This window comes from Camponotus vicinus, unplaced genomic scaffold, assembly GCF_025532165.1.
Source record: "Camponotus vicinus isolate PSW18456_S1 unplaced genomic scaffold, iyCamVici1.0 SCAF_11, whole genome shotgun sequence".
Classification (NCBI taxonomy): Eukaryota; Metazoa; Arthropoda; class Insecta; order Hymenoptera; family Formicidae; genus Camponotus; species Camponotus vicinus.
The window spans coordinates 9216098-9237770 of NW_028141947.1; the positions used below are offsets into that span (position 1 = coordinate 9216098).

At 30.6% G+C, this 21673-nt stretch overlaps 1 protein-coding gene across 4 annotated transcripts in view; it reads left to right on the forward strand.

Annotated features, from left to right (window-relative positions):
* Dgk (diacyl glycerol kinase 1) overlaps positions 1 to 21673 on the forward strand; it is an 87785-nt gene that overhangs the window by 43111 nt on the left and 23001 nt on the right. The window contains exon 2 of one of the 4 annotated variants that reach the window (XM_083081120.1): positions 21346 to 21424. The exons of the other annotated variants lie outside the window; for them this stretch is intronic. The gene's annotated coding sequence lies outside the window, so the exon portion shown is untranslated. The remainder of the gene's footprint in view (positions 1 to 21345; positions 21425 to 21673) is intronic. 4 annotated transcript variants of the gene reach the window in all.

Genomic DNA, 21673 nt, shown 5'->3' on the forward strand with positions numbered 1-21673 from the left:
TGAACACGATTTCGTTGCAGTCTCTCGTCTCAGGTGTACTTTAGCCTTTCTACGAAATGAAATTGAACGATCGGTGTGCTCGAAAGTACACTTGAGCAACAAATATCTATTTACGGTGTACGTAAACTGTTTAAGCAAGTTTTCACACACTGAATACAATATTTTATGGGAAAGAGCGGCAAATATATCTAAAGCAATTTACTATAAATAATTAATTCATTTTTCTATTATAATTTTTCTATATCTACATCAAGAATGTGTGTTTGTAATTTTGTAAAAAATTAATCAATTTTGCTTTAGTTGCACTTGATAATAAATTTCTCATCATCACGTCAAAACAAGAGATATTCTTTCGAGAAAGCTTTTTTAATGTTTTTATATAACGAATCTATGCTTCATCTATGTACGAGTGTGAAGTGAAACTAGATCACTCATATATACGAGCATATAATTATTTTGAATGAAAGATATATATACGGGACAATATGCGACAGTATAATACAACTGCAGACAATGAATAAGTATTTTCCAAAATCGTAAACTAACCCTGCTGATAATATATTTCGTAATGAAATATTTAAAAAATATATAAAATATATAAAAAAAATTATAAGCCAGAAGCAAAAATCAAAAATTGTATAATTCCTTGTTAAAACAAATATATATTTGCCATCATATAATTGTTAATTTAACAAATTTGGTTTCTATTAATCGTAGAAATATCCTAGTTTCTAATTTTTTTCTCTCTGATTTTGTTTCTTTTAATAATTTTTAAATAGATGAAGCAGTTTTTTTGTCAGAGTATCATATCGTATTTTTGTTAACATAAAAAAAATGTGTTAAAAATATAAAAAGTGTGAATTCGTTATCTATAGCGTTATCTATAGCGAAAAATAATTTCCAGTTATCGTAAAAATTTCTATTAATTATTCAAAAAGAAGTGAATTATTCAAAAAAGTGAAAGATAAAAATAGTGAAATTATTATTGCAGTTGACGTAATGGCAGATAATGTTTCCTCTCTTATGAACAGATCAGTCAATGCATCAGACATAGAAATCGCATTGTCCTGACAAATGAGTATACAATAAGCTCGTGATAATGATCCTTTATGGACTTTACGGACTTTACTGTTTCATAATGGTTCTCTCTGGTCAAAACAAAAAAACCGATATTATTCTATTTCTGATATAATTCCATTTCCGTTACTCTTTTACGATCTTTTTTCATCCACTTTATCTAATCCTCCTACTTAGATTCCTGTATATTATTCCATTAGCTATTGGAGTCTTGGAAACAAAAATATCTCGATATAATTACATAGAGAAGAGAATGGATTTTATTTACAAATTGTTATTTATCACGTATAATTATTAAATTTAGTAAACTGTAGATTTTTTATGATTTATTTAATTAAATCACTATCAATCCACAAAGAATAAAGAAAGAATCTCTTTCAATAATTGAAATCCTAAACCGCTCGTTTATTTAAGAACGTAAAAAGTAAGTCGCAAGTATCGTACGACAATTATCACGAGTTTGCAATTTCACAAATTTCCATAGCTTTTTTAATGCAAACGATTATTAATGTGACTGTATAAATCTACTTTTCGAGAGTTTTGCGACATAGTATAAAATCGTGCTTTTCAATTTCGATATCTTGTGCTATTTCTTAACAGTTGTTTTATTCTTGCGTCATCATGTGACATATTGCCGGAACAATACGGCTATTATATGAGTGCAAATGTAAACATGCGGGAGTACATTTAGTCCCCCCGAGGATATTAACTCCACGACTAAAACAGATTGCTAAAGTTGGCTTACAGTAATGCCTTTTTTTATAATGCTTTACAAAATAGCGTAATATTTACTGTTTTTGTTCGTTATTTACACATCTTATATTACAATGATATGTTGATTAGATTTTCCTTCTGCATATCTTTTTTGTGAATAAATGAAATAATTTTTTGCACACATTTTATATCAAATCTTATGCAAAATAACACTCTTGTCATAAATATAAAAATGGAGTCGTTAATGTAATATATAAGTTTCAGGGAAATCACAATCATTTTATTTTTATGTTAAATAATATTATGTTAAATAAAGCATGTTGTGTTTTAATATTTCCTTCTTTGATAACAAGGCAATTATTATGCATTACGACAAAAAGTAAAACATACCTGTATGCGTGTATGTGTATATGTGCATGTGTGTAATATATAATGGTGTAAACATTTACTTCCAACTAAATTTCTGAGTTCTAATAAAATTGAACCTACGTCCAAGTTACAACCAACAAACCTGACTCATGACCTGACAAGTAGTAATTTCATGGCGCGCTTCAAATTGGATCCTTTTGAGGAGCGATCTAAATTACTTTCTTCTATATCGCCGGCATCTTTCCGCAAATTCCGACCGCATGACACGCTTTCAGATGACAAGTAAATTTACTGCTTCACTATAACCGGCGACATAATCCACCGCCTCTCTCGTGTAATATTCTCATATGAGCGACTTGTCAGAATTTCATGTATTAGTTTTCATATATAATTGTTTTGGAGTGCCAATAAAAGATTAGATTCTTTTACAAGACCCGTAAGAAAAAAAGATATTTATATTTTACATTAGACACTTGTCTAAAGTTTCTCCTTCCTTAAATTGAGCAAAATAATTTATATCATTCATAATGTCTCTTATCATGCTGTGATATGATGTGTCGCAGAAATTCGCAGCTCAGTAGAACTTGTTTGTTGGAAAGCATAGAAATCGCATTATTCTCACCAAGAGTGTCATAACTCGTTTACTTATTGTATACATGGTAACAGTTAAAATCCATTAACGTCGAATAATTGTTACGTAAAAGATTCCGCGAACTCCACTCAATAAATAGTGTTTATTTTCACTCAAAGTCGAGCACCACTCGACATCAATTTATCGTAAATATGTACAATTGCAAAAGCAAATTACACAGTATATAAATATTGTCGCGGTTCTCGTGCTATGAGGCAAATTTAATTACATAACAAAACTTTTAAGTATCTTTCTTCTTTTAGAATATATAAGAATTTTTTTTGTATGACATTTAATTTTTATTTATAATGTGATTTTTATGACACTTTTATTTTGCACTTTTAATTTTTTATTATGTAAGAGAAAGAAGAGAAAAATATAAAAATATTTTGCGTGACAATTTTATATAATTTTATGGATCTGAGAGAACTGCTATTTGAAAATCATTAATCTCAATCATTAATTTAAATCATTAAATCACTTCCATTTTCGCGGTATCAGCTTGAAATATACTATAGTTGGCAAAATCACTGAAATGGGATCGATCTTATTGCGTCAACATTTACAACGGGAGTCCTTTATGCACGAGAATGCAAATTTGGTAATCCCTTCGAGGGGATAATAATCGATATCGAACGCTAAGAGGTTACACCGGGATCAAGAGGTTCGGAAATTCCCTCGTGGACATGATCTTTCGTGAAGCGTAACCGATGTGTCGAGAACTCATAATTGGACATTCCATCCAGGGACAGCTGTGCGTCAACGGTTGGTAAGAGGCCACATTCAACCCTAGATCTGTGACACGAAACGCGTGTGCTCCAGTATTCGATTCCCTCAATTATAGTTAGCCGAGCCTGTGATTTGCCGAGAAATGAGATTTCTCGACATAAATGAATTGAATTCTCTGAAAATCGCAAGTTCTGAGATTATCGCTTAACTGAAGTCCTCGCGTTTCTAATCTATTCAATTTTATCACGTTAAAAAACAAGTTCTTCTTTATATTAAGAGAGTTCTATAAATATCTAATTAAGATTTGCCTGCTTTTATTCAAATGATTATAATTTGTAAGGAGAAAGAAACTTTGTATCAAATTTATGAATATAAAATGTGTAATACTATATTTTAATATTATATTTTTTTATTAAGATATATTGTAATATATTTTTTTATTAAAAAATTGTTCATAATATTTTAATCTAAAGCAGCATTAACGAATTTTAAAAGAAATTAAAAAAAATAAAATTAAAAAACATCGGAAATGTAATAGCTGAAAATTTCGATAAATGTAGGACATATTCGATATTCATAGAATTACAAAATAAAATTCGTTATTGTATCGAGGATTTCAAATCGAGTATAAAAGCAAATTTATTATTCCGCCCATAAACCAAAGAGAATCGATTTATTTTTCTCTATGGTAGATATTTCTACCATAAATATATTATATTCGTTTCATTGCAAAATCTCTCTCTTGCAAAATCTACGAGTAAAATTAATTCGGTTAGCGTTCAATCGCTTAAATCGAGCATGTCATCATGTGTTTGAAACGGCGAATTAACTAAATACGTTTGGCAGGACCATCCTCTAATTGAAATCTGACGCGAAATAGGTAGCCGGGACGGGTCATTACGAGGAATCGCTATCCTAATATAGGTTTCCGTGCTCAAGTCGATTCACTGGATATCTCATTGCGCGGAAAATAGTATCATTATGAAGCACGTAAAACACATCATCTCTCTTTTTCTTAATTCTACCTTTTTTATCCTTAAGTTTTTTTTTTAATGTTCTTATACCTATCATTATATATTTAATATTTTCTCTTTTATCATTAATTGCAATGTATCAATATACACTTTAAATAACAAGAGAAAAATATATTATCAATACCTAAATAAATCTATATTAATGTTTAATTTAAAAAATATATTTAATAAAAATATATTATAATAATAAAAATATAGTTTAATAGTTTAATCAAAATATATTATCAATACCTAAATAAATCTATATTAATGTTTAATTTTTTTATAAGTGCCATTTAATATTAATTACTTGATAATAATATATGCAACTTGTAAAAAGTTACGCCATTATGATGAAAAGTGTATATACATTTTTTCTTGAAAAAGGAAATTTAATTGGCTTTATTCCCAACTCTTCTGCGTATTCCATATTTCTGTAACTAAGAGGCGTTGCAGCGATATAATATCGTTCGACAGTACCGATTAATTCATATTACTAATTGAATGTAGCTTCGCGTCTATAACAGTGTTTCGGGAATGCGGCAACTCCGGAGTTATGTAACAATATAGAGAATATTCCTCCTTACTCCATACTCTTGCTTTGTATTTCGCGTAGTCAGAATCGTGAATAAACGGGTCTTTGCAAAGTTCTTCCCCGTATTTTCAATTGTTCCATTGAAAAGGTACGCGATTTATGTGCTTCGTAAACGAGTAAAGAGACTGATATATGGAACAAAGAGTATTAAATTCACTTTAATTTTATTATTGTACGCTCTTTTGCGAGCGTTTTCGTAACTTTAAGGCAAAAAATCGCGCTATTTTTGCCCGCTATACTTGCATATATGCCGGTGTAATAACGTAAAGAGTATGCTTGACTATCTTCTCTTATATGTATACATAATATACACAAATACATGCGCATATATAACCACATAGGGTGCAGACACGGATAAACAACGATGAACAACAAGACGGAAGAGGGGAACTACAGTTTCTATATTAAGCTTTGTGAACGAGATATTCTCGGCGAAGAGAGTTTCTTTACGAGGGTCGGCAACGGACAAGGACATATATCAATGCTCTGACACGTCGCCTAGGATCACATTATCGATGTCACTACCAATAATGCACCTTGCTGCATCCCACGTTATCGCGACGAATCGATTATGTATTTGATTTTCATGTAAGAGCAATTAAGAAATTTGACATTACAATATCTAATAACAAGTGCATCTTTTTCAATTAAGAAAAAAAAATGAATAAGATTGATGTAAGTAAATTTTACTCACTATTGCGTTTATCATTGCTTGCTTTACGCACTAATCTGTCGAAAATTGTTTCTCTTTCCTTTGTCTATATAATTTTATATAAAGTTTTATATAAACTTTTTTTGTATAAACTATTTTATATAAATTTTGTCTATAATTATATATGAGAGAGAGAGAGAGAGAGAGATAAAGAGTGAAAAATAAATCTGTGTTTTCTGACCAAGAATATATCATCAGTTTGTACAGTGTAGACCTACCTATTATCGTTATCGCGTGAAACTCCATATTCAAACTTTCGAAGCAAACTCCATAACGAGATCAAATTAGATGCCGTGATTATATTATCGCAATGTTGTCTGACATATTTTAAGTGATTATCCCCGACATAACTTTCTCACTCGAGGATCCTAGGAATTATAGTCCCCTATCTTCTTATCGAGTTATCGTCCCGTATGTGCACACGTTCCCTAAGCTCGTCCTTCGGCTCGTAAATACAAAGGACAATGAGAAACGGCTGCTGGGGACGTAAGGCATGGAAAAACGGGTCTTCGTGGGCCGCAAGGGTGCGGTTGCCTAGCTACGTGACGTCATTTCTGACGCATTGAAAGAGAAACGGTGTCGGCGATGCGACAAAGAGCCGACACTACACAAGCCGAGGTCACTACGTCATCATACGTACACATGAATTTCGAGGAGGAGAGTTTCAAAGACAGATTAGACTATTCCTGGGACGATCGAAAGAGAGAGAGAGAGAGAGAGAGAGAGAGAGAGAGAGAGAGAGAGAGAGAGAGAGAGAAAGAGGGAGGGAGGGAGACAGATCTGTTCTTGTTTGACTAAATTGACCATTGGTCCGAATGCAATACGAATAGGAAGCAGGATAGATTGGTCTTTCAAGAGATTCTCCGGACCAGTCTTCAATCGCGGATATCTAATAGATCCTGTCTATAAAGAAAATCCACTTTCCGCTTTACTTGCGCGTTGAAAAGAGATGGTCACCTAAATAAATTAACACGTGATTTATTTATAAATTGAGGTTTGGGTCAGTTTTCGTTCAGGGAAATTCAAGAATTGTTCATCTAAAGAAGATGCATTTATTAGCTTGCTTAACTGGACCAGAAGAAGCTATTATTTGAATAAAGAATCTTCTTGTTACAATAAAGTTTTGAAAAATAATACAAATAGCAGAATTAAATTTAATATTGTTTTATTGTTTTAATTTCCATTATAGCGCGAAATATTTTGTCTCAATTTTGATGTATATGTATTGTGAACGTTTACAGAAAATTCCATTCAATCCATTTATGTAAAAAACCGAGATACATTTTATATTAAAATCTTTCTAGTACAAATCAATATTTAATTTTAATTTTGACTTAAAAAGTTAAATATATAAAATGCTCATGTTAACTATTTGTACAAAATTTTATAAATTATCCCTAATTCCTCACAATTAATGATCGACACTATATCTAATCCAACGTAAATATGATAATCATTGCAAATCGTATACCCAGAATTATATTGTCCTATATCTCTTTAAAAAAGCTATTTATCATAAAGTGAAAGTTTTGTGCCGTCAAACTCACGCTATCGTTTTATGATACTCATAACTTCCAGAAAGATTCAGCTCGTAAAATATTGTTGTCCAGAATTTTTCTTGGTCATCGGATCAAATCTATTATTTGCGATAATTTTTTGTATGTTACCGAACAAATCATTTCTGCTCATTCTATCCGTAAAAGATATAAAAAATTCCATTTAAAAAATTTATTTCATGTATAGCTTGTTCGTTTCTGAGAGGAAATTCTCATTGATATGTTTTTCTCATTAATTTTCTTAAATATGCGTATCTGATATAATTCTTCACAGTTTTTCTCCAGGAAAGTAAAATTTAATAATTTAATATTATCTACAAAAATAGTAGATATTAAAACAAGACTCTCACTAGTTTCTGTTTTATCATTAATCATATGATGACAGTCGAGAGCACATACATGATGCCTGAGATCTTTCTTCATAAAGAATATATTTCACAATCATATTTCATAATTCGAGCGATATTTCGCTCTGAATATGACAAATTCATAAATTTCGCTTTGAATATGACAACGTAAAAAAATAAAGGAACGAATATATCCAATAATATTGGTGCTGAAATGTCACGAAAAGAGAAAAGAGAAGAAAGAGAACCGATGAAATGCCGCGATCCGCTGTGTTTTCCGCGCGAACGTGATGAAAAATTCAGACGTCATCGTTCAGAAACTATCCATGATTATCGATCCTTACGAAGATTATAGCATTTTAGAAGTGAAAAATGTGATAACGGACGAATATTTTCTTCAGGTCGTTTCTCACGTTTACCTTGCCGCGATTACGGGCGCCGATGCCGAGTTGTTCACGCTCGAGGGAGCACAGCATGCTCCAATAAAGCACCTCAAAACGTAAATGTGTCGTCCGTCATCTTCACACTTGCAGTTTGTGCAAGGTCTCGAATATAAAAAACTGGGTACATCTTCCAATTTTCACACAAACGTCGCGCTATTACATTTTGTATTACATTTTTGCATGTTTTAAATTATCGAAATAAAGTCGCGAACGCAATAGCCTCATTAATAATAGCAACAGAAAATTAGATTCCATCCTTTCTATTTTTCAAGTCGACATTTCTTTCCCTTCATTTTTTATTACTGGCTGCGAATAATTCTAAAATGTATAAGCACATCTTTGTTTCTTTTCTCTGCGTCCTTTTGTTTTACTGAAGGTTGGAATATCACAAATATGTTTTCATTGTTTTACGTATTATGAAAAGAAATAGTAAACACAATGCGGAATAACTTTTTTAATTTTTGAATATAAAATTGAAGATTTTATTAAAATCTCTGTAAGTAAAAATGTATGTTGAACATGCGATATATCATGTTGCATTATTTCATTAATTTAAACGCGAAAAGATGGATACAGTTATGAATTTTATTTGATTATTTTGTAATAATATCACTAAACAACTGCATATACTTTTATAATATGAAATATCGCATGTTATATTGACCATTTATCTTTCTCTTTTTTAATGGAAATATAAAAGGTAAAATAAAATAACAAAATGACAGCATTCTTTTGCATGTTGAAAAAAGGAGGTCGTTCCAAGCTGACATCACACAGTTGACATGACTATACATTACACTTAGCAATGTATTTTGTCTACTTTTTCGTGTAGTATCCATCTTGAGGGTGCTTTGCTGGAAGAATGCGCCAAGTGGTCATTCGAGCGGCAAGAATGACGCTTTTCCTCGCTAGGTCATTTCATTAATTTGAAACAGGTGTTACCTAATACTTTAAAAGTAAAAAGAAAATTTTTTTATGTGCATGCGAGATAATTTATTAAATTTAATAAATTTAAAAGCTTGCATTTTTCATTACAAGACATCTTATTTCAAATACACACATACATATCTTATGTTTTAATTAATTAATGGATAAAGTTTTTTCTACATGTACTGTATGATCATCAATTTACTTTACTATTAACTTTAAAATCGATATAATACAAAGAAGTGTTGTAAATGCATAGTATCCTTCATATGCTTGCTTGTGCTTCAGTAAACTCGGATATAAGAACGTGAGCAGGAATAAGAATAAAACTGGGAAGAATCCACGCCATTGAACGTAAAAACCTAATGTCATATGCAGTGCATAACCGTGACGTTAAGCCGAAGTTTATATTCCGATTTTTCCACTTGGCCTACAAAGCTAGCAACACGAGGAAGATTTACAAATCGTTTTTCTCGTACTTTGTCGATTATTGTTGGTTGTGTTATCATCATTCGTGTAAATTTCACTCCCTATTTGTGTGATATAATAGTACCAATTACCATTTCGATCGATCGTAATCGACGAGAATTTTATGAATCTAGATCACTTCAGAATAAATCGATAATAAAATAGATAAAAAAATACGGAAAATTTGGAAAAAATACGGAATGGCTTTGAAACGTGTTTTTACATATTTAAAGGCGAAAATATATCATATATTAAATATTAATATCACAAAAAATGTTGCATAATAATTCGATATTTTCAATCAATTCTGTCTAAATTCAAGATAGACAAGTATTAGAGAACTTTTGCATAATAAAAGTTTATTCAAAATCAAAATTCAATTGATATTTTTAATAATGCAAAAATATGTTACTTTTAAACATTTTATACAATCTTCATTTTCATTTTTTTCAATTATAAAAACTTTATATAATTTTATATAATTTTAAAATAGCGCAAGAGTCATACAAGTTGCTAAATAATATCTTTCATATATGTACGAGGATAAAAATGAACATTGTTTTATTTCGTGTAATCGATTAGCTTCACTTTAGATAATTGCGTCTAGTTATGTTAAACCTCGCTTGTAGTGTTTTCGTCATGCCCGCAAAATTATGTAACGTAACTGAGAGAAAAGATCGATTGATAACAGCGTTACATTATTATTTACAGGTGTACAGATACAGCGACTATCAATTCGACGTTAGTGTCGAGTGGCGAGCGATATATCGTAGCGTCAAAGGGATAAACGACGGACGATGAAAATGTCGAGAGGCGAACCGGTACTCGTAAACATCACGGCAATAAAACACGCGGACGATAAAGAAAAACTTGTATTGCCGGGTACTCGAATGAGGTTTCTCATAGAGAAGAAGAGGAAAAGAGAGAACTGTATAATTCACAACTCTTTCCCGGCGAATGTATCTGTTACACGAGAATGCTCCGGAAAGAGCAATTGCTGAGCTTGCAGAGAAAACCTCGCTTTGCCCACGTTCTATTATTCAACGATGAGTTTAACATTTACCGAATATGAACGTGTACTAGTATTTGGTAGAGTAGTTGTGTTTCCAATCGAAACACTTGTCGGTAGTTTAATGCGAATGAGGGAATATTTTCGAATGAAAAATATCATCTTTTTCTTTAGACTTTTTCAATTATCGTATATATTAAGATGTATACGTGCTTGTGTTACGCATATCTTATTTACATACATTTCTTATTATGCGAATAATTTATATCTAAGATTATATATTATGAGAAATCGTGCGAAATTTTCAAGCGTCTTCAGGTTGAACAAGAGCCAAATACAATTAGGACTAGTTTGAAAATTTCGACATGTGAATTCGATTAATTAAGATTTTGAAGCAAACTGTCATTAGTACGCGTTTTGATCACATATTCGAGATAATAAATCATCCGAGTGCAACCGTAATATCCCTATCTTTGTCGTAATGGCTGCACATGCAGCTGAAAACACGTATAACAGCTCCGTCGCATTCAGCAGAACCTCCGTCATACATTGTCAACGATAAGCCCTTGATATCTTGACGTAGCAATCAACGCCGGCGGAACGATGCGCGATATTAGAGGAACAAGGAAAAACTTGTAGCGCCGTAATCAGGGATGAAATTTTTCGCACCCCCAGCAAGGGAAACGCATTTCTCGCTTGCCGAACGAGATGGAGGACGCGTACCGTCTTTCTTGAAGAAGGTGAAAAGCTCAGTGAAGGAAGAATGATGTGACAAAAGGCGAGAAAGAGGGAAGAGAGGGAAATATGTGAACAGATAAAGATGGGAAGAGAGAGAAAAGACAAAACCGAGAAAAAGGATACGCGCAAAAGCCTGGAGGCTATTCCGCTGTTCGTCTTCATGCGCGATAAAATTCCTCGCTATTTTTCCGCCGACGTCACAAGAAAATATTTGCCATGTTGGTCGGCTAGCCGTGCACGCGTTTTTATCCAAGTAGAAGGATGAAACGCAAAATTAAAGCGGCACTCGTCGGCTGATCCGCGCCAATCCAATCCTTTTTCTTCATTACATTCCGCGCGATCCATCGTTTCCTCTTATTGCTGGACGAGAGTGAGGAGATTGTAAAAGACCGGCGCGATCGATTCAACTTGATCGGTATTAAACGAGAATCATGGAATGGAATTGTCTTTCTCTTCTTCATTCGCTATCTCATCACTCGATTTCATCCGCAATGGGTCGAAATGAAAAAGTTATTTACCGACTAAATAAATATCAATTCGAAGTATTTGAAGGCTCGATAAGATATTAATATTGTTATTAAAATTCGGATCGATATACAGTATTTTTATAATGATTGAAAACAAGGAATTATAATTTTTACTGCTGTAATCTAGAGTAAAAACTTTTACATATTATTTAAGAATATTTTTCTCGCAAAGTATTATGAAGACTTATGAGAGATATGCATAATTTTTTTGAAATTGCTTTAGTCACTTGCAGTCAATTGCTTTAAGTCACTTCAAGCAACTTAAAAGCAATTTGATGAGAAAATTAATTTTCCCAATTGTACAATTTATAAGGTAAGGCACGCGGAATCATCGTTATACGATGTTATTGGGTGTTACATTTAAATATGTAAATTCAACATAAAACAAGATTCTTCAGATTGCTCGGATTAAAGTTTCGCATAATGGAAAGTTTTCATTAACAAAGCGGATAAGCAAGAGAAAATAAAAGAAAGCGTTAGAAAAATGAAAAAAAAAAGAGAAAGAAAAGATAAGCCAAGTCCGTTGGTAATTTGAGTTAATTTAATCTCTTTTCTGCATTACGATATAACGTTTTCTTTCATTTCAGAGGAAAAGGCTTGAGAAATTTCTTATTATGGATTCTAAGCATTATATCTTTTAAATTGTTGATAAAAATGTTCATATAATCTCTCTTTAAAGAGAAGAAAATATATATATTGTATCGGATATTTTCATTTTTCGCGCGTATTTTTTTCGTGGAATATTGACCTTTTCAAAAATTTACTATGTATCACATGAAAGTATGACGTCATTGTTTCCATGGATACGAGAGAGGGACTTCGTCAATGACGTCACTATCTGCAGTTCGGCGCTTGCTCAGGATAATGTTGAAATTGAGGTCGATGCACTCGCAATTGCATCTGTGATGCGGCATCACTGTCTATTTAAACTTATAATTTATATAACTGCATCAATAATCTCCGTGAATTACTGTAGAATTATTCAGCTATTCAATTATACAATTATTCAGTTTCACGTGCGCGTACATCCTAAACTATTTCTAAATTATTCGAGGAAACTCATCGCATACCCAAACCGATGAATTTTTCATTGCCATATAAAAAAAAGAATTTTCACTCATACGTAGATAGATAAATCTCGCTTCAAAATGTTTTAAAATCTTTAAAAAAATTTTATTCGTACGTAGATAGATGTCGTAGATAAATCTCGCTTCAAAATGTTTTAAAATCTTGCGTTTTGAATAATTCTATAAAGATAACAGCTGGTATCTTTTATCTTAACATATTCCAACCAATTTCCCATTTTTCACGATGCACACTCGCATGTCATATTGAATGTAGCAAAGTACATCGCAGATTTATTATTCTTATTACGCGCACAAAAGTACCTTAGAATTATATATCTCTTAATTTTCGAAATGATATGTAAAAAGAATATTATAGGAAAATTATTTTGACGGGTGAGGATTATGTTAATAAAAAAGCATTAAATGCGATTTCAGTGTGTGATCTATCTCTTTCATCAGCATTGTACTTTCGTAACTATCTCGCTATCATATATTTCACATGTAGTGACTGGGCTCATCCAATGACGCATAATATGCAGTTTATACCTTGATCGCTCTGGCGTAGATGACCAAGCAGAAATAAAGCGAAAGAATCATTAGATTATACTGCATTCAAATTATCATTTTAAATTGCTCTATTTTTTGTAGCTGGATCCATCTCACTAAAGAGATGAAGAATATAATGTGCCTTTACATCTGTGTTCAAGCCAGTCTTATATTTTGCGTCTAACGATAACTTCCTATCATGCCGAAAATTTAAAAGGAGAAAAAAAAGAACCTCAAATGATTCACATAAGAAAAATTTACATATTTTTTTGACTATATATTATATTATCACGAATTCTCTCATTTAAAAATTTTATTTTATTTTTTATAATAATTTTATAATAATTTTAATTTAATTTAATTTTACTTTATTTAACCTGTAATCAAAATTGAAAGTAATCTACCAGTGTCATATTTTTTACTTTACATTATATTTATGAAATTTCTTTCTCTTTCATCTTCTCTCGTAATTTCGACAAAATCGTTCCATCGGAATTAAATATTTTTTATTAGACAATACATTTTGTATAAGAACGCAATTTCTTTATAACTTTATGCACAGTTTCGTGTATATCACATACATGTGTGCAACGACATGGCTGCAACACGTTCTTACGCGCAAACAAATACCACGTCAAGTGCGTACGGAATTATACGACGGGATAGTCGTCATTGCAAAAACAAACACAGCGGTCGGCTATTTCGGGAGCATAGACCAGCCAGCGTACTGTATATTTAGATGATATATGTATATTCGCCTGTCATACTCACGGAAACTGAGCATTTATGAACGTCTATTGCTCCCTTTTCGTACGCACTTTGACTATCGACTTTCATTATAATAGCTTATTGAAAAATCAAATTCCGATGTATGGCTCAATTAAGTGATAATTGATTACCAATTTTTTGCTTTAATCTCAAATTTATTGCCGCTAGCAATTAAGAGGATAGAAAATTTGTATTAAAGAGAGAGGATGCTGATTTCACACACGTTAATTAGCGTTTCCACTTTTAAAAAACGTGGACAGCGAATCGTAAATTAAAAATTAATCGTAAAGAAAAAATAAAAGCATGAAAATTAATTGCTAATTAATGCAAAGATATTGCAAATAGATTTTTAAAATATTAAATTTTAATGAATATGTATCATTCGGAAAATATAATTTATAATCATATAACACAGTAAAGTAATCAAAAGATAAATAATAAACATTAAAATCGACATTAATATGTAGACAACAAATAATTGCAGAAATATTTTAATATCAAAATCAACGAAGAGAGAGAAAGAGAAAGCAATTAATTGCATATTTTATATTTGCGATATAAATGTTGAGGTTTTCGATTATTTTTTAAACTTATTTCGCAAGCAATAAATTTGAGATTAAAATAATAAGTAATAAATTGCATCGCTAATGCGAAGATAAGTGAATAATTAATTTTATAAATGATAAATAACAAATTAATAGAATTATACATAGATTAGATTATTCACTCCATGATTGTTTCGCCATTATCCTATGTTTTCTCGAATTTTTTCTTTCTCATTTATTCTTGATAACTTACAATACAATTGAATTACTACCATGAATATAAGCGAGCAATTATTCATAACTAACAAATAATAAACTAATTATAAATTACTTACTCCGTGGTCGTTCCGTCATTATTCAACGTTTCTTCTCTTTTGATCTTTTCATCTCTTCTTGCTTATCTTTAGTTGTTCCTTTGTAGCACCCACTCGCGAAAACACAATTATGATCGCGTGTGCACTAATTACCAGAATACAATAATCGCTTGATATTTTGCATAGTCTTCTTAAATTATTAATTAGTTAACCGCACATGCAATGCATATTTTATTTTATATTGCAATAGCACACACAGAGAAAACATAAAATTCACGGATACACAACATTAATTCGATGTATTCAAGACTGAACAGTTAAAAAGTCGATCATATAATGACACCGAATTTTGTGTATACGACGGTCTTGTCATTCACGCGACGAGGTGGAAGGGGGAGGTTTGAGATGATTCTCCGTGCGTATTGTATACACACACTGTTATTGTATATATTATTTCTCAATATGTAATTGTATTATACGATTTTAAAACATTATTACTCTCTATTATTATATTCGCGATTATTCTCACAATTAATTATAATCGCACAAATATTACTAATCACCAGGAAACTACTACGATTATCGATATTTATTTTTACTTTTAATTTATATATCTATTTACTTATAATGAGAGATACGTTATGTAGAAATATACTATCTTTGTTGCTAACAAATATAATTTTTTATTGCTAACAAACATCAATTTTACTATCTCTCATTATAAGAGAGAGTAAAAATACGCGAATTAAACTTGACGATATCGATAATCGTAAAAATTAATTATTCAAGCTCAATTCTTCATTGTATAGAATAATCGCGAATATAATAGTAGAGGATAATAATGTTTTGAAATCTCCGTGTAATACATAATTGGGTATTGAGAAATAATATGTACAATAACAATGTACACAATAGGACATAGGGACATAGGACATAGGTAGTACACACAAAGAATTTCGCGCCGCGACTTTCCCCTTCCATCTTGTCGCGTGAATGACAACAAGACTGTCATATACGTAAAATTCGGTATCATTGTATGATCGACCGTCTGATCGTGCTCAGTCTTGAACACATTGAAATAATTTTGTGTAACCGCGATTTTTACGTTCGCTGTTGCAATATGAAATAAAATATGCGTTGTGTGCAGTTAACACAATACAAGAAGACTGTGCAAAATATCAGGCGATTGTTATTTTGATGATTAGTGCACACGCGATTATAATTGTGTTTTCGCGAGTGGGTGCTACAAAGGAGCAGCTAAAAACAAGCAAAAAGAAAGAGAAAGACTTAAGGAAATCAAACGAACGATAATGATGGAACGACCATAGAGTGAGTAATCTATAATCTTGTTGTTATTTGTTTATTATGTGTTATTATTATTTGTGTTAATTATGAAATAAATTGCTCGCTCATCTTTACGGTAATAATTCAGTTTATTGATAATTTATTTCTCTGGAATTTTTTTATTGCTTGCAAAATAAGTTTAAAAGGAAATAATTAAAAGTATTTCATATAATGCTCGACATTTCGCTATAAAAAACTGAATTATATTAATATAATTAATTGCATTCTTTTTCAATTTTGATTTTATTAAATTACTTCTCAAATTTTTCACACTCGGAATATATCAACATTGAATTTATTGCTTAACATTTAATTATTGTTACATATTATATATATTTGCATCTGTCAACATTTAATATTTTTGAAATCTATTTGCAATTTATTTTTTGTGCAATTACATCATTGATATATATATATATATATATATATATATATATATATATCACAATTATATTCAGATATTATATCAAATATGATTTCACGTATGTGTTAAATATAATTCGAATTATATAAATAAATATATAAAATACATGTTTATATTGTAAGCATAAAAGTTAATGAATAGTAAAGTTTCTGCATAAATTTCTCAATGTCTATTTACTCATTTATTTAAATACTTTACATTATAATTTATTCTTTTGCGACAGTTGATTTATTTTTAGATTAAAATAATTTGAAAAACATAATATTATTTATTTTAATTATTAATAAATATTGTTAATTAATGAATCATTTGCAAGAGTAACATACTAATAATTGTTTTAACAATCTTCCTTAAAGTCACATATAGTCTTATATATTCATTTTCTGTTGAAAACTTTTTGAATGTGTGGGACAGCAATAAGTTTGACTTATACTACTTAAATTCCAACTAACTTAATTAAAAGAAGTAGATCGTCGCGAAAATTTCAGACAAAAAAATATACTTTTGTAAAATTATATTTTTAGTAGAATATTTTTTTAAATGTATGAATATATAATGCTGTTTACATTGTGCTAAGAAAAGTCTTCAAGAAAAGAAATCTCTTAATGTAGAACGATGATTGAATATGAGTTTACATGACAATGCTTTGAAATGTCAATGTAGCAACTCTGCAATATATAATATTTGCTTTTTTAAATCTTGTAATATTTATACGCTATCTTCTTTTTACAAAGAAACAAATTTTAAAATCTCGATAATATTAATATTCTATTTTTAGCAAATATTTGTCATCTCGTTTAGATTACTTGATCTCGAGACAGAAATATCAAAAAGACACGAAAAAAAATTATAATTGTATTTTTTTATAGTTTATTTCGTGAACAGATGATGATGCAAATATGCAAATGTAGTCATATTCTCATCGCGAGAAAGACATAATTAATTATAAAATTTATATTAAAGATTTTGTGTGTGTGTGTGTCTGTGTGTAAGTGTGTAATAATAGAATAATAAGATAGATAGAGAGAGAGAGAGAGAGAGAGAATTAAATTATAATTAAAAATTTTCTCTATTTTAGAGATACATATTTTTACACCCGTATATGTATTTTTGTTAAATATATTTTATGATTTTGGGAAGAATTTTGGATTTTATGAAGAGAGAGAGAGAGAGAGATAACTTGGAAAGAACATTATTATTTTAATTTATATTTTGCATCCCATGCCAACCATATATCAAGTATATAAATGTCGCGTTTTAAATTATATTATCTATTATTTATAAATAAACTGAAAATTCAATAGAAAGTAAAAATTTAATAATGTGTATCAGAACATTAATCTTTTTCGACATACACACACACACACACACACACACACACACACACACACACACACACACAGCGTCGAAGATTAAATTATCGAGTTAGTTGTATATAAATTCAACGATTGTTGGAATAAATAACAATGAAAAATTCCTATAACTTTTTTTCTCATTTTATGTTTTACTCAACTTTTGACCGTTTTTGTATGGAATTTGCGACAGTAGAAAATGCAAGCTTTCCTTTATTACGGCAGACAATAGCTTTTTGAAAGAATGACGTAGCATGTTATATATCGTGCGTGAAGAGTAGACAAAATACGTGTGTTTCGTTAAGATTTTATGAAAACAAGAAGAAATTTGAGTTTAAAGATAGAACATGAGAAAACTTTAATCCGTCGTTAAACATAAATAATCAATTTAATCTTCTGGTAAAAGAAATGTGGTAAAACCATCCTAAGAACCGGGTCGAAAGCATTTTACAATATTTCATCAACATATTGCGTTGAGATGTTAAAATTTGAAATTTTTCCATGCCGCATATTATCTATCGCACATATTTAATTCCATTAAATTTATTTCTCTGATAAAATAATAAAAATTCTCTTAAGTGAAAACAGTACATTACTTGTGAATATTAATAAGTAAGTAATATTGTGAAACGTGACAAAAGTTGAATTGCTTAGTAACAGTTCATGATATTTAATCTTTTATGTCTTCTTTAATATTGAGGAATGAATTTTCGAATTATTACAAGTGTTTTCAGAAATATTAAAATATATCTTAATCTAGAAATTGAATTCACGTTAGATTTATTAAAGAGATGGATTCGTCTTATTGTCGATCATAGCGTCGAATAATAAACTAGTTAAGGAGATAAATTTTTTAGAAATAAGAGTTAAAAATTTGCATTCAATATCGAAATATCTAGTGCAAAAATACATACGAACGTCATCGAATGTATACACGAATACCTCATTATACGATAACACAGACTGAAACGATGTTAAACACATAAAGCTAATTCGATTTACATAATCAAAGTAAATAATGAAAGCACGACATTGCAAAATTGTACCCGATAAGCGCGTTATCTTCCTCGGCAGTGTATGCTGTAAATATATGCTATAAATAAATGGCAATTTCGATGGGTGAGCTGTCGCGGTAAATGCTTTACTTGAACAAAACTTGGATCGCAACAAGCTGAAGACTCGCCATAAAGACGCGATGTGAGTCATGGAATTAATAGAATAGCCATCTGATTTGCGACACTTTGCAATTCTATCGAATGCAATTCTATCGGATGTGTCTTTAGGAACTTGAGCAAGACAATGACCTACAGAGAATCTGCCCCACGATGATGAAACTTTGGAGTTTCCAAGTGGAGCGCAAGAGATATAAATTTGATTTAGAAACGTGACATAAAAAATGATCAGCTTTCTTTTACGTGAGATATAAGATGTTCCCGCATATAAACTATAAATATTAGAAAATATTAGAAAAGCTCGAGAAAATTTTAAATGAACAACGTAAACAGAGGAACAGATTTCGAGAAAAATCTTAACTTCATAAAAGAAACTTATATTGACAATCGCAAGATGATAATGATGATTCTTGAATTCTTGAAAATTCTTGTTAACTTTTTGCACTATTCCACCAAAATATATTGTTATAAAAATAATATTTGTTTATATCGTCGGTATCAATACACTGTTTTAATTATTGCTTTGAAATTATCCGATAGAGCTCTTACTTTATTTATGGAATTATTAAAAGCGAAAAAATATGTATAATTTTTTCTTAAAAAATGAAATAGTAATTAAATATTTTTATTTAAAAAAAATTTTTCAAATTCATTTTACTGGAAAATCTTGCATAATCAGTAATCTTAACATGGGGATCAATTTAACTCTGCAATGACAGCGATAATAATAGCTAAATAAAAAATTAACTTAGTATATATGTGGCAGAATAATTTTTCGAAATGTGATCAAATAGTTGAAGCTTATTTATTCTCTGCATTCTTGTTGACTATGTTCCTAATCGCAGGTAGGAAAAGGATGAATGTGAGTCATTATACAGAGTTTACCAAAAGTGTGGAAACCCCTTAATATTTCGAAAAATACGCATTTTAAAAAAAAATGTTTCATACAAAAGTTATAGGGTTTTATGTGGCGCATTACACAGCAACATTATTATGACCTCGAATAGCGTTGTCAAGGTTATGTGAAGGTCACCTCCAACTTTTTAAATGGGACACCCTATATGCTTTTGCATATTCTTGTAGCTTATCTCGAGAGCTTTCCAAAACACTATAATTAAGTTAGTTTTCATTAAGTACTTTCCGAGTTATGAGGCTTGAAATCATTTCTTAATTTTACATAAACCGTAAAATATCTAGTAAAATATTCATTTTTCGATTATCTTACCTTAATACTTTTATGTACAAAATAATGAGAGGAATCAATTGGTGTAAAGAAAAAACATAGTTGTTTTTAAAAAAAAATATGTAATTTGCAATTAACAATTACATTTTTTTTCGAAACAATTATGTGTTTTCTTTACACCAATTGATTCCTCTCATTATTTTGTACATAAAAGTATTAAGGTAAGATAATCGAAAAATGAATATTTTACAAGATATTTTACGGTTTATGTAAAATTAAGAAATGATTTCAAGCCTCATAACTCGGAAAGTACTTAATGAAAACCAACTTAATTATAGTGTTTTGGAAAGCTCTCGAGATAAGCTACAAGAATATGCAAAAGCATATAGGGTGTCCCATTTAAAAAGTTGGAGGTAACCTTCACATAACCTTGACAACGCTATTCGAGGTCATAATAATGTTGCTGTGTAATGCGCCACATAAAACCCTATAACTTTTGTATGAAACATTTTTTTTAAAAATGCGTATTTTTCGAAATATTAAGGGGTTTCCACACTTTTGGTAAACCCTGTATACATATGCTCGTTTGCGCCGGAAATAGATATATATCGAGCACTACGACTTACAGTATGCGGTCATTTATAAACCGCATAAAGAACGCCATGTATACATAAAGCGCAGCAAAGTGCGCAAAAAAATGTGTGTAATGTGATATATTGTAGTCGCAAAGATTGTACAAAGAGGTGAGGGTGAGAAGTTTATTATGTTTGAGCAGGGTGTGGGTCCGCGCCGTAAGAGCTTTTAATTGAAGTCACCCCGCCTCGAGAGCAGCCTTTAGGTCTTCTTATAACCAGGTATATGAACAATTGAGCTATTCTTGATGCCTAACTTGTTTACATTGTGGCCCATCCCCTGTTCAATGATTACGATCACAGTATATACGCGAGCGTGTTGGGTTGCTCTTAAGTACCGTTCACACATGCCAGATGAAAAGATCTCCTTTGAACGCAATCAAGAGAATAATTATAAAGATTCAGCTTATTTTACTACACGCATCAAAGATGTATAATCAATGATGATAACCTATTTTTCGCACGATAATA